General features: G+C 45.3%; 1 long non-coding RNA gene across 1 annotated transcript in view; it reads left to right on the top strand.

The window, feature by feature from the left end:
- The window catches only part of LOC121277238, a 181,819-nt gene that overhangs the window by 39,616 nt on the left and 127,751 nt on the right, over positions 1-14,452 (top strand). The gene's annotated exons all lie outside the window — the stretch shown is intronic.

Consider the following 14,452-nt stretch of genomic DNA (forward strand, 5'->3'; position numbering starts at 1 on the left):
TGTGCAGTGTGCACAGTTTCCCTGCATTTATCTAGTCTCTGCAGTGTGCACAGTTTCCCAGCATTAATCTAGTCTGTGCAGTGTGCACAGTTTCCCAGCATTTATCTAGTCTGTGCAGTGTGCACAGTTTCCCAGCATTTATCTCGTCTGCACAGTGTGCAGTTTCCCAACATTTATCTAGTCTGAGCAGTGTGCAGTTTCCCAACATTTATCTAGTCTGTGCAGTGTGCACAGTTTCCCTGCATTTATCTAGTCTGTGCAGTGTGCACTGTTTCCCACCATTTATCTAGTCTGTGCAGTGTGCACAGTTTCCCTGCATTTATCTAGTCTTTGCAGTGTGCACAGTTTCCCAGCATTTATCTAGTCTGTGCAGTGTGCACAGTTTCTCTGCATTTATCTAGTCTCTGCAGTGTGCAGTTTCCCAGCATTTATCTAGTCTGTGCAGTGTGCACAGTTTCCCAGCATTTATCTAGTCTGTGCAGTGTGCACTGTTTCCCTGCATTTATCTAGTCTGTGCAGTGTGCACAGTTTCCCAGCATTTAGCTAGTCTGTGCAGTGTGCACAGTTTCCCTGCATTTATCTAGTCTCAGCAGTGTGCAGTTTCCCAGCATTTATCTCGTCTGTGCAGTGTGCACAGTTTCCCAGCATTTATCTCGTCTGTGCAGTGTGCACAGTTTCTCAGCATTTAACTAGTCTGTGCAGTGTGCAGAGTTTCCCTGCATTTATCTAGTCTGTGCAGTGTGCACAGTTTCCCTGCATTTATCTCTTCTCTGCAGTGTGCACAGTTTCCCAGCATTTATCTAGTCTGTGCAGGGTGCACAGTTTCTCAGCATTTATCTTGTCTGTGCAGTGTGCACAGTTTCCCAACATTTAATTGTCTCTGCAGTGTGCACTGTTTCCCAGCATTTATCTAGTCTGTGCAGTGTCCACAGTTTCCCAGCATTTATCTAGTCTGTGCCGTGTGCACAGTTTCCCAGCATTTATCTAGTCTGTGCAGTGTGCACAGTTTCCCAGCATTTATCTCGTCTGTGCAGTGTGCACAGTTTCCCAGCATTTATCTAGTCTGTGCAGTGTGCACAGTTTCCCAGCATTTATCTAGTCTGTGCAGGGTGCACAGTTTCCCTGCATTTATCTCGTCTGCGCAACTTGCACAATTTCTCAACATTTATCTAGTCTGTGCAGTGTGCAGTTTCCCTGCATTTATCTAGTCTGTGCAGTGTGCATAATTTCCCAGCATTTTTCTAGTCTGTGCGTTCTGCATAGTTTCCCAGAATTTATCTAGTCTGCACAGTGTGCAGTTTCCCAACATTCATCTAGTCTGCGCAGTGTGCACAGTTTCCCTGCATTTATCTAGTCTGTGCAGTGTGCACAGTTTCCCTGCATTTATCTAGTCTGTGCAGTGTGCACCGTTTCCCCGCATTTATCTAGTCTGTGCAGTGTGCACAGTTTCCCAACATTTATCTAGTCTGTGCAGTGTGCACAATTTCTCAACATTTATCTAGTCTGTGCAGTGTGCACAGTTTCCCAGCATTTATCTTGTCTCTGCAGTGTGCACTGTTTCCCAGCATTTATCTAGACTGTGCAGAGTGCACAGTTTCCCAGCTTTTATCTTGTCTGTGCAGTGTGCACAGTTTCCCAGCATTTATCTAGTCTGTGCAGTGTGCACAGTTTTTCAGTATTTATCTAGTCTGTGCAGTGTGCACAGTTTCCCTGCATTGATCTAGTCTGTGCAGTGTGCACAGTTTCCCTGCATTTATCTAGTCTGTGCAGTGTGCACAGTTTCCCTGCATTTATCTAGTCTCTGCAGTGTGCACAGTTTCCCAGCATTAATCTAGTCTGTGCAGTGTGCACAGTTTCCCAGCATTTTTCTAGTCTGTGCAGTGTGCAGTTTCCCAGCATTTATCTAGTCTGCACAGTATGCACAGTTTCTCAACATTTTTCTAGTCTGTGCAGTGTGCAGTTTCCCAGCATTTATCTAGTCTGCACAGTATGCACAGTTTCTCAACATTTATCTAGTCTGTGCAGTGTGCACAGTTTCCCAGCATTTATCTAGTCTGTGCAGTGTGCACTGTCTCCCAACATTTATCTAGTCTGTGCAGTGTCCACAGTTTCCCAGCATTTATCTAGTCTGCGCAGTGTGCAATGTTTTCCAAAATTTATCTAGTCTGTTCAGTGTGTACAGTTTCCCAACATTTATCTAGTCTGTGCAGTCTGCCCAGTTTCCCAGCATTTTTCTAGTTTGTGCAGTGTGCACACTTTCCCAGCATTTATCTAGTCTGTGCAGTGTGAACAGTTTCCCAACATTTATCTTGTTTGTGCAGTCTGCACAGTTTCCCTGCATTTATCTAGTCTGTGCAGTGTGCACAGTTTCCCTGCATTTATCTAGTCTGTGCAGTGTGCACCGTTTCCCAGCATTTATCTAGTCTGTGCAGTGTGCACAGTTTCCGAGCATTTATCTAGTCTGTGCAGTGTGCACAGTTTCCCAGCATTTATCTAGTCTGCACAGTGTGCAGTTTCCCAACATTCATCTAGTCTGCGCAGTGTGCACAGTTTCCCTGCATTTATCTAGTCTGTGCAGTGTGCACAGTTTCCCTGCATTTATCTAGTCTGTGCAGTGTGCACCGTTTCCCCGCATTTATCTAGTCTGTGCAGTGTGCACAGTTTCCCAACATTTATCTAGTCTGTGCAGTGTGCACAATTTCTCAACATTTATCTAGTCTGTGCAGTGTGCACAGTTTCCCAGCATTTATCTTGTCTCTGCAGTGTGCACTGTTTCCCAGCATTTATCTAGACTGTGCAGAGTGCACAGTTTCCCAGCTTTTATCTTGTCTGTGCAGTGTGCACATTTTCCCAGCATTTATCTAGTCTGTGCAGTGTGCACAGTTTCTCAGTATTTATCTAGTCTCTGCAGTGTGCACAGTTTCCCTGCAGTAATCTAGTCTGTGCAGTGTGCACAGTTTCCCTGCATTTATCTAGTCTGCACAGTGTGCAGTTTCCCAACATTTATCTAGTCTGAGCAGTGTGCAGTTTCCCAACATTTATCTAGTCTGTGCAGTGTGCACAGTTTCCCTGCATTTATCTAGTCTGTGCAGTGTGCACTGTTTCCCCCCATTTATCTAGTCTGTGCAGTGTGCAGTTTCCCTGCATTTATCTAGTCTTTGCAGTGTGCACAGTTTCCCAGCATTTATCTAGTCTGTGCAGTGTGCACAGTTTCCCTGCATTTATCTAGTCTCTGCAGTGTGCAGTTTCCCAGCATTTATCTAGTCTGTGCAGTGTGCAGTTTCCCAGCATTTATCTAGTCTGTGCAGTGTGCACAGTTTCCCTGCATTTATCTAGTCTGTGCAGTGTGCACAGTTTCCCAGCATTTATCTAGTCTCTGCAGTGTGCACAGTTTCCCTGCATTTATCTAGTCTCTGCTGTGTGCAATTTCCCAGCATTTATCTCGTCTGTGCAGTGTGCAGTTTCCCAGCATTTATCTCGTCTGTGCAGTGTGCACAGTTTCTCAGCATTTAACTAGTCTGTGCAGTGTGCAGAGTTTCCCTGCATTTATCTAGTCTGTGCAGTGTGCACAGTTTCCCTGCATTTATCTAGTCTCTGCAGTGTGCACAGTTTCCCAGCATTTATCTAGTCTGTGCAGGGTGCACAGTTTCTCAGCATTTATCTTGTCTGTGCAGTGTGCACAGTTTCCAACATTTAATTGTCTCTGCAGTGTGCACTGTTTCCCAGCATTTATCTAGTCTGTGCAGTATGCACTGTTTCCCAGCATTTATCTAGTCTGTGCCATGTGCACAGTTTCCCAGCATTTATCTAGTCTGTGCAGTGTGCACAGTTTCCCAGCATTTATCACGTCTGTGCAGTGTGCACAGTTTCCCAGCATTTATCTAGTCTGTGCAGTGTGCACAGTTTCCCAGCATTTATCTAGTCTGTGCAGGGTGCACAGTTTCCCTGCATTTATCTCGTCTGCGCAATGTGCACAATTTCTCAACATTTATCTAGTCTGTGCAGTGTGCAGTTTCCCAGCATTTATCTAGTCTGTGCAGTGTGCATAATTTCCCAGCATTTTTCTAGTCTGTGCGTTCTGCATAGTTTCCCAGAATTTATCTAGTCTGCGTAGTGTGCACAGTTTCTCAACACTTATCTTGTCTGTGCAGTGTGTGCAGTTTCCCTGCATTTATCTTGTCTGTGCAGTGTGCACAGTTTCCCAGTATTTCTCTAGTCTCTGCAGTGTGCACAGTTTCCCTGCATTTATCTAGTCTGTGCTGTGTGCACAGTTTCCCTGCATTTATCTAGTCTGTGCAGTGTGCACAGTTTCCCTGCATTTATCTAGTCTCTGCAGTGTGCACAGTTTCCCAGCATTAATCTAGTCTGTGCAGTGTGCACAGTTTCCCAGCATTTATCTAGTCTGTGCAGTGTGCACAGTTTCCCAGCATTTATCTAGTCTGCACAGTGTGCAGTTTCCCAACATTTATCTAGTCTGAGCAGTGTGCAGTTTCCCAACATTTATCTAGTCTGTGCAGTGTGCACAGTTTCCCTGCATTTATCTAGTCTGTGCAGTGTGCACTGTTTCCCACCATTTATCTAGTCTGTGCAGTGTGCACAGTTTCCCTGCATTTATCTATTCTGTGCAGTGTGCACAGTTTCCCAGCATTTATCTAGTCTGTGCAGTGTGCACAGTTTCCCTGCATTTATCTAGTCTCTGCAGTGTGCAGTTTCCCAGCATTTATCTAGTCTGTGCAGTGTGCACAGTTTCCCAGCTTTGATCTAGTCTGTGCAGTGTGCACTGTTTCCCTGCATTTATCTAGTCTGTGCAGTGTGCACAGTTTCCCAGCATTTAGCTAGTCTGTGCAGTGTGCACAGTTTCCCAGCATTTATCTAGTCTCTGCAGTGTGCAGTTTCCCAGCATTTATCTCGTCTGTGCAGTGTGCACAGTTTCCCAGCATTTATCTCGTCTGTGCAGTGTGCACAGTTTCTCAGCATTTAACTAGTCTGTGCAGTGTGCAGAGTTTCCCTGCATTTATCTAGTCTGTGCAGTGTGCACAGTTTCCCTGCATTTATCTAGTCTGTGCAGTGTGCACAGTTTCCAGCATTTATCTAGTCTGTGCAGGGTGCACAGTTTCTCAGCATTTATCTTGTCTGTGCAGTGTGCACAGTTTCCCAACATTTAATTGTCTCTGCAGTGTGCACTGTTTCCCAGCATTTATCTAGTCTGTGCAGTATGCACTGTTTCCCAGCATTTATCTAGTCTGTGCCGTGTGCACAGTTTCCCAGCATTTATCTAGTCTGTGCAGTGTGCACAGTTTCCCTGCATTTATCTAGTCTGTGCAGTGTGCACAGTTTCCCTGCATTTATCTAGTCTCTGCAGTGTGCACAGTTTCCCAGCATTAATCTAGTCTGTGCAGTGTGCACAGTTTCCCAGCATTTATCTAGTCTGTGCAGTGTGCACAGTTTCCCAGCATTTATCTAGTCTGCACAGTGTGCAGTTTCCCAACATTTATCTAGTCTGAGCAGTGTGCAGTTTCCCAACATTTATCTAGTCTGTGCAGTGTGCACAGTTTCCCTGCATTTATCTAGTCTGTGCAGTGTGCACTGTTTCCCACCATTTATCTAGTCTGTGCAGTGTGCACAGTTTCCCTGCATTTATCTAGTCTGTGCAGTGTGCACAGTTTCCCAGCATTTATCTAGTCTGTGCAGTGTGCACAGTTTCCCTGCATTTATCTAGTCTCTGCAGTGTGCAGTTTCCCAGCATTAATCTAGTCTGTGCAGTGTGCACAGTTTCCCAGCTTTGATCTAGTCTGTGCAGTGTGCACTGTTTCCCTGCATTTATCTAGTCTGTGCAGTGTGCACAGTTTCCCAGCATTTAGCTAGTCTGTGCAGTGTGCACAGTTTCCCAGCATTTATCTAGTCTCTGCAGTGTGCAGTTTCCCAGCATTTATCTCGTCTGTGCAGTGTGCACAGTTTCCCAGCATTTATCTCGTCTGTGCAGTGTGCACAGTTTCTCAGCATTTAACTAGTCTGTGCAGTGTGCAGAGTTTCCCTGCATTTATCTAGTCTGTGCAGTGTGCACAGTTTTCCCTGCATTTATCTAGTCTGTGCAGTGTGCACAGTTTCCCAGCATTTATCTAGTCTGTGCAGGGTGCACAGTTTCTCAGCATTTATCTTGTCTGTGCAGTGTGCACAGTTTCCCAACATTTAATTGTCTCTGCAGTGTGCACTGTTTCCCAGCATTTATCTAGTCTGTGCAGTATGCACTGTTTCCCAGCATTTATCTAGTCTGTGCCGTGTGCACAGTTTCCCAGCATTTTTCTAGTCTGTGCAGTGTGCACAGTTTCCCAGCATTTATCTCGTCTGTGCAGTGTGCACAGTTTCTCAACATTTATCTAGTCTGTGCAGTGTGCACAGTTTCCCAGCATTTATCTAGTCTGTGCAGGGTGCACAGTTTCCCAGCATTTTTCTAGTCTGTGCGTTCTGCATAGTTTCCCAGAATTTATCTAGTCTGCGTAGTGTGCACAGTTTCTCAACCACTTATCTTGTCTGTGCAGTGTGTGCAGTTTCCCTGCATTTATCTTGTCTGTGGCAGTGGCACAGTTTACCAACTTTTAATTGTCTCTGCAGTGTGCACTGTTTCCCAGCATTTATCTAGTCTGTGCAGTGTGCACTGTTTCCCAGCATTTATCTAGTCTGTGCAGGGTGCACAGTTTCCCTGCATTTTATCTCGTCTGCGCAATGTGCACAATTTCTCAACATTTATCTAGTCTGTGCAGTGTGCAGTTTCCCTGCATTTATCTAGTCTGTGTAGTGTGCATAATTTCCCAGCATTTTTTCTAGTCTGTGCGTTCTGCATAGTTTCCAGAATTTATCTAGTCTGCGTAGTGTGCACAGTTTCTCAACACTTATCTTGTCTGTGCAGTGTGTGCAGTTTCCCTGCATTTATCTAGTCTGTGCAGTTGTGCGCAGTTTCCCTGCATTTATCTAGTCTGTGCAGTGTGCACAGTTTCCCAGCATTTATCTAGTCTGTGCAGTGTGCACAGTTTCCCTGCATTTATCTAGTCTGTGCAGTGTGCACAGTTTCCCAGCATTTATCTAGTCTGTGCAGTGTGCACAGTTTCCCAGCATTTATCTAGTCTGTGCAGTGTGCACAGTTTCCCAGCATTTATCTTGTCTGTGCAGTGTGCACAGTTTCCCAGCATTTATCTAGTCTGTGCAGTGTGCACAGTTTCTCAGCATTTATCTAGTCTGTGCAGTGTGCACAGTTTCCCTGCATTTATCTAGTCTGTGCAGTGTGCACAGTTTCTCAGCATTTATCTAGTCTGTGCAGTGTGCACAGTTTCCAGCATTTATCTAGTCTGTGCAGTGTGCACAGTTTCCCAGCATTTATCTAGTCTGTGCAGTGTGCACAGTTTCCCAGCATTTATCTAGTCTGTGCAGTGTGCCAGTTTCCCAGCATTTATCTAGTCTGTGCAGTGTGCACAGTTTCCCAGCATTTATCTAGTCTGTGCAGTGTGCACAGTTTCCATCATTTTCTAGTCTGTGCAGTGTGCACAGTTTCCCAACATTTATCTAGTCTGTGCAGTGTGCACAGTTTCCCAACAATTTATCTAGTATGTGCAGTGTGCACAGTTTCCCAGCATTTATCTAGTCTGTGCAGTGTGCACAGTTTCCCAAGCATTTATCTAGTCTGTGCAGTGTGCACAGTCTTCCCAGCATTTATCTAGTCTGTGCAGTGTGCACAGTTTCCAGCATTTATCTAGTCTGTGCAGTGTGCACAGTTTCCCAAGCATTTATCTAGTCTGTGCAGTGTGAACAGTTTCCCAGCATTTATCTAGTCTGTGCAGTGTGCACAGTTTCCCAGCATTTATCTAGTCTGTGCAGTGTGACAGTTTCCCAGCATTTATCTAGTCTGTGCAGTGTGCACAGTTTCCCAGCATTTATCTAGTCTGTGCAGTGTGCACAGTTTCCCTGCATTTATCTAGTCTGTGCAGTGTGCACAGTTTCCCAGCATTTATCTAGTCTGTGCAGTGTGCACAGTCTTCCCCAACATTTATCTAGTCTGTGCAGTGTGCACAGTTTCCCAGCATTTATCTAGTCTGCTGCAGTGTGCACTGTTTCCCAGCATTTATCTAGTCTGCTGCAGTGTGCAGTTTCCCAACATTTAATCTAGTCTGTGCAGTCGTGCACAGTTTCCCAGCATTTATCTAGTCTGTGCAGTGTGCACAGTTTCCCAGCATTTATCTAGTCTGTGCAGTGTGCACAGTTTCCCAGCATTTATCTAGTCTGTGCAGTGTGCACAGTTTCCCTGCATTTATCTAGTCTGTGCAGTGTGCACAGTTTCCCTGCATTTATCTAGTCTGTGCAGTGTGCACAGTTTCCCAGCATTTATCTAGTCTGTGCAGTGTGCACAGTTTCCCAGCATTTATCTAGTCTGTGCAGTGTGCCAGTTTCCCAGCATTTATCTAGTCTCTGCAGTGTGCAGTTTCCCAGCATTTATCTAGTCTGTGCAGTGTGCACAGTTTCCCAGCATTTATCTAGTCTGTGCAGTGTGCACAGTTTCCCTGCATTTATCTAGTCTGTGCAGTGTGCACAGTTTCCCAGCATTTATCTAGTCTGTGCAGTGTGCACAGTTTCCCTGCATTTATCTAGTCTGTGCAGTGTGCACAGTTTCCCAGCATTTATCTAGTCTGTGCAGTGTGCACAGTTTCCCAGCATTTATCTAGTCTGTGCAGTGTGCACAGTTTCCCAGCATTTATCTAGTCTGTGCAGTGTGCACAGTTTCCCAGCATTTATCTAGTCTGTGCAGTGTGCACAATTTCCCTGCATTTATCTAGTCTGTGCAGTGTGCACAGTTTCTCAGCATTTATCTAGTCTGCGCAGTGTGCACAGTTTCCCTGCATTTATCTAGTCTGTGCAGTGTGCACAGTTTCCCTGCATTTATCTAGTCTGTGCAGTGTGCACAGTTTCCCTGCATTTATCTAGTCTGTGCAGTGTGCACAGTTTCCCAGCATTTATCTAGTCTGTGCAGTGTGCACAGTTTCCCTGCATTTATCTAGTCTGTGCAGTGTGCACAGTTTCCCAGCTTTTATCTAGTCTCTGCAGTGTGCCAGTTTCCCAGCATTTATCTAGTCTGTGCAAGTGTGCACAGTTTCCCAGCATTTATCTAGTCTGTGCAAGTGTGCACAGTTTCCCAGCATTTATCTAGTCTGTGCAGTGTGCACAGTTTCCCAGCATTTATCTAGTCTGTGCAGTGTGCACAGTTTTCCCTGCATTTATCTAGTCTGTGCAGTGTGCACAGTTTCCCAGCATTTATCTAGTCTGCTGCAGTGTGCAACAGTTTCCCTGCATTTATCTAGTTCTCTGCAGTGGTGCACAGTTTCCCAGCATTTATCTAGTCTGTGCAGTGTGCACAGTTTCCCAGCATTTATCTAGTCTGCTGCAGTGTGCAAGTTTCCCAGCAATTTATCTAGTCTGCTGCAGTGTGCACAGTTTCCCAGCATTTAACTAGTCTGTGCAGTGTGCACAGTTTCCCAGCATTTATCTAGTCTGTGCAGTGTGCACAATTTCCCTGCATTTATCTAGTCTGTGCAGTGTGCACAGTTTCCCAGCATTTATCTAGTCTGTGCAGTGTGCACAGTTTCCCAGCATTTATCTAGTCTGTGCAGTGTGCACAGTTTCTCAGCATTTATCTAGTCTGTGCAGTGTGCACAGTTTCCCAGCATTTATCTAGTCTGTGCAGTGTGCACAGTTTCCCAGCATTTATCTAGTCTGTGCAGTGTGCACAGTTTCCCTGCATTTATCTAGTCTGTGCAGTGTGCACAGTTTCCCTGCATTTATCTAGTCTGTGCAGTGTGCAGTTTCCCAGCATTTATCTAGTCTGTGCAGTGTGCACAGTTTCCCAGCATTTATCTAGTCTGTGCAGTGTGCACAGTTTCCCAGCATTTATCTAGTCTGTGCAGTGTGCACTTAGTTTCCCAGCATTTATCTAGTCTGTGCAGTGTGCACAGTTTCCCAGCATTTATCTAGTCTGTGCAGTGTGCACAGTTTCCCAGCATTTATCTAGTCTGTGCAGTGTGCACAGTTTCCCAGCATTTATCTAGTCTGTGCAGTGTGCACAGTTTCCCAACATTTATCTAGTCTGTGCAGTGTGCACAGTTTCCCAGCATTTATCTAGTCTGTGCAGTGTGCACAGTTTCCCAGCATTTATCTAGTCTGTGCAGTGTGCACAGTTTCCAACATTTATCTAGTCTGTGCAGTGTGCACAGTTTCCCCAGCATTTATCTAGTCTGTGCAGTGTGCACAGTTTCCCAGCATTTATCTAGTCTGTGCAGTGTGCACAGTTTCCCAGCATTTATCTAGTCTGTGCAGTGTGCACAGTTTCCCGCATTTATCTAGTCTGTGCAGTGTGCACAGTTTCCCAGCATTTATCTAGTCTGTGCAGTGTGCACAGTTTCCCAGCATTTATCTAGTCTGTGCAGTGTGCACAATTTCCCTGCATTTATCTAGTCTGTGCAGTGTGCACAGTTTCCCAGCATTTATCTAGTCTGCGCAGTGTGCACAGTTTCCCAGCATTTATCTAGTCTGTGCAGTGTGCACAGTTTCCCAGCATTTATCTAGTCTGTGCAGTGTGCACAGTTTCCCTGCATTTATCTAGTCTGTGCAGTGTGCACAGTTTCCAGCATTTATCTAGTCTGTGCAGTGTGCACAGTTTCTCAGCATTTATCTAGTCTGCGCAGTGTGCACAGTTTCCCTGCATTTATCTAGTCTGTGCAGTGTGCACAGTTTCCCTGCATTTATCTAGTTTGTGCAGTGTGCACAGTTTCCAGCATTTATCTAGTCTGTGCAGTGTGCACAGTTTCCCAGCATTTATCTAGTCTGTGCAGTGTGCACAGTTTCCCTACATTTATCTAGTCTGTGCAGTGTGCACAGTTTCCCAGCATTTATCTAGTCTGTGCAGTGTGCAGTTTCCCAGCATTTATCTAGTCTGTGCAGTGTGCACAGTTTCCCAGCATTTACCTTGTCTGTGCAGTGTGCACAGTTTCCCAACATTTATCTAGTCTGTGCAGTGTGCACAGTTTCCCAGCATTTATCTAGTCTGTGCAGTGTGCACAGTTTCCCAGCATTTATCTAGTCTGTGCAGTGTGCACAGTTTCCCAGCATTTATCTAGTCTGTGCAGTGTGCACAGTTTCCAGCATTTATCTAGTCTGTGCAGTGTGCACAGTTTCCCTGCATTTATCTAGTCTGTGCAGTGTGCACAGTTTCCCAGCATTTATCTAGTCTGTGCAGTGTGCACAGTTTCCCAGCATTTATCTAGTCTGTGCAGTGTGCACAGGTTTCCCAGCATTTATCTAGTCTGTGCAGTGTGCACAGTTTCCCAGCATTTATCTAGTCTGTGCAGTGTGCACAGTTTCTCTGCATTTATCTAGTCTGTGCAGTGTGCACAGTTTCCCAGCATTTATCTAGTCTGTGCAGTGTGCACAGTTTCCCAGCATTTATCTAGTCTGTGCAGTGTGCACAGTTTCCCAGCATTTATCTAGTCTGTGCAGTGTGCACAGTTTCCCAGCATTTATCTAGTCTGTGCAGTGTGCACAGTTTCCCAGCATTTATCTAGTCTGTGCAGTGTGCACAGTTTCCCAGCATTTATCTAGTCTGTGCAGTGTGCACAGTTTCCCAGCATTTATCTAGTCTGTGCAGTGTGCACAGTTTCCCTGCATTTATCTAGTCTGTGCAGTGTGCACAGTTTCCCAGCATTTATCTAGTCTGTGCAGTGTGCACAGTTTCCCAGCATTTATCTAGTCTGTGCAGTGTGCACAGTTTCCCAGCATTTATCTAGTCTGTGCAGTGTGCACAGTTTCCCTGCATTTATCTAGTCTCTGCAGTGTGCAGTTACCCAGCATTTATCTAGTCTGTGCAGTGTGCACCGTTTCCCAGCATTTATCTAGTATGTGCAGTGTGCACAGTTTCCCAGCATTTATCTAGTCTGTGCAGTGCACTGTTTCCCACATTTATCTAGTCTGTGCAGTGTGCACAGTTTCCCAGCATTTATCTAGTCTGTGCAGTGTGCACAGTTTTCCTGCATTTATCTAGTCTGTGCAGTGTGCACAGTTTCCGCATTTATCTAGTCTCTGCAGTGTGCACAGTTTCCCTGCATTTATCTAGTCTGTGCAGTGTGCGCAGTTTCCCAGCATTTATCTAGTCTGTGCAGTGTGCACAGTTTCCCAGCATTTGTCTAGTCTGCACAGTGTGCAGTTTTCCATCATTTATCTTGTCTGTGCAGTGTGCAGTTTCCCTGCATTCATCTAGTCTGTGCAGTGTGCACAGTTTCCCAGCATTTATATAGTCTGTGCAGTGTGCACAGTTTCCCTGCATTTATCTAGTCTGTGCAGTGTGCAGTTTCCCAGCATTTATCTAGTCTGTGCAGTGTGCACAGTTTCCCAACATTTATCTAGTCTGTGCAGTGTGCACAGTTTCCCCAGCATTTATCTAGTCTGTGCAGTGTGCACAGTTTCCAGCATTTATCTAGTCTGTGCAGTGTGCACAGTTTCCCAGCATTTATCTAGTCTGTGCAGTGTGCAGTTTCCCAGCATTTATCTAGTCTGTGCAGTGTGCACAGTTTCCCAGCATTTATCTAGTCTGTGCAGTGTGCACAGTTTCCCAGCATTTATCTAGTCTGTGCAGTGTGCAGTTTTCCACATTTATCTAGTCTGTGCAGTGTGCACAGTTTCCCAGCATTTATCTAGTCTGTGCAGTGTGCACAGTTTCCCTGCATTGATCTAGTCTGTGCAGTGTGCACAGTTTCCCAGCATTTATCTAGTCTGCACAGTGTGCAGTTTCCCAACATTTATCTAGTCTGTGCAGTGTGCACAGTTTCCCAACATTTAATTGTCTCTGCAGTGTGCACTGTTTCCCAGCATTTATCTAGCCTGTGCAGTATGCACAGTTTGTCAACATTTATCTAGTCTGTGCAGTGTGCACAGTTTCCCAGCATTTATCTAGTCTGTGCAGTGTGCACAGTTTCCCAACATTTATCTAGTCTGTGCAGTGTGCACAGTTTCCCAGCATTTATCTAGTCTGTGCAGTGTGCACAGTTTCCCTACATTTATCTAGTCTTTGCAGTGTGCACAGTTTCCCAGCATTTATCTAGTCTGTGCAGTGTGCACAGTTTCCCAGCATTTATCTAGTCTGTGCAGTGTGCACAATTTCCCTGCATTTATCTAGTCTGTGCAGTGTGCACAGTTTCCCAGCATTTATCTAGTCTGTGCAGTGTGCACAGTTTCCCTGCATTTATCTAGTCTGTGCAGTGTGCACAGTTTCCCAGCATTTATCTTGTCTGTGCAGTGTGCACAGTTTCCCGAATTTATCTAGTCTGTGCAGTGTGCACAGTTTCCCTACATTTATCTAGTCTTTGCAGTGTGCACAGTTTCCCAGCATTTAACTAGTCTGTGCAGTGTGCACAGTTTCCCTGCATTTATCAAGTCTGTGCAGTGTGCACAGTTTCCCTGCATTTATCTAGTCTGTGCAGTGTGCACAGTTTCCCTGCATTATCTAGTCTGTGCAGTGTGCACAGTTTCCCAGCATTTATCTAGTCTGTGCAGTGTGCACAGTTTCCCAGCATTTATCTAGTCTGTGCAGTGTGCACAGTTTCCCAGCATTTATCTAGTCTGTGCAGTGTGCAGTTTCCCAACATTTATCTAGTCTGTGCAGTGTGCACAGTTTCCCAGCATTTATCTAGTCTGTGCAGTGTGCACAGTTTCCCAGCATTTATCTAGTCTGTGCAGTGTGCACAGTTTGTCAACATTTATCTAGTCTGTGCAGTGTGCACAGTTTCCCAGCATTTATCTAGTCTGTGCAGTGTGCACAGTTTCCCAACATTTATCTAGTCTGCGCAGTGGACAATGTTTCCCAGAATTTATCTAGTCTGTGCAGTGTGCACAGTTTCCCTACATTTATCTAGTCTTTGCAGTGTGCACAGTTTCCCAGCATTTAACTAGTCTGTGCAGTGTGCACAGTTTCCCTGCATTTATCAAGTCTGTGCAGTGTGCACAGTTTCCCTGCATTTATCTAGTCTGTGCAGTGTGCACACTTTCCCTGCTTTTATCTAGTTTGTGCAGTGTGCAGTTTCCCAGCATTTATCTAGTCTGTGCAGTGTGCACAGTTTCCCAGCATTTATCTTGTCTCTGCAGTGTGCACTGTTTCCCCGCATTTATCTAGTCTGTGCAGTGTGCACAGTTTCCCTGCTTTTATCTAGTCTGTGCAGTGTGCACAGTTTCCCAGCATTTATCTAGTCTGTGCAGTGTGCACAGTTTCCCAGCATTTATCTAGTCTGTGCAGTGTGCACAGTTTCCCTGCATTTATCTAGTCTGTGCAGTGTGCACAGTTTCCCAGCATTTATCTAGTCTGTGCAGTGTGCACAGTTTCCCTGCATTTATCTAGTCTGTGCAGTGTGCAAGTTTCCCAGCATTT

The sequence above is a fragment of the Carcharodon carcharias genome, chromosome 4 (genome assembly GCF_017639515.1).
Source record: "Carcharodon carcharias isolate sCarCar2 chromosome 4, sCarCar2.pri, whole genome shotgun sequence".
Taxonomy (NCBI): Eukaryota; Metazoa; Chordata; class Chondrichthyes; order Lamniformes; family Lamnidae; genus Carcharodon; species Carcharodon carcharias.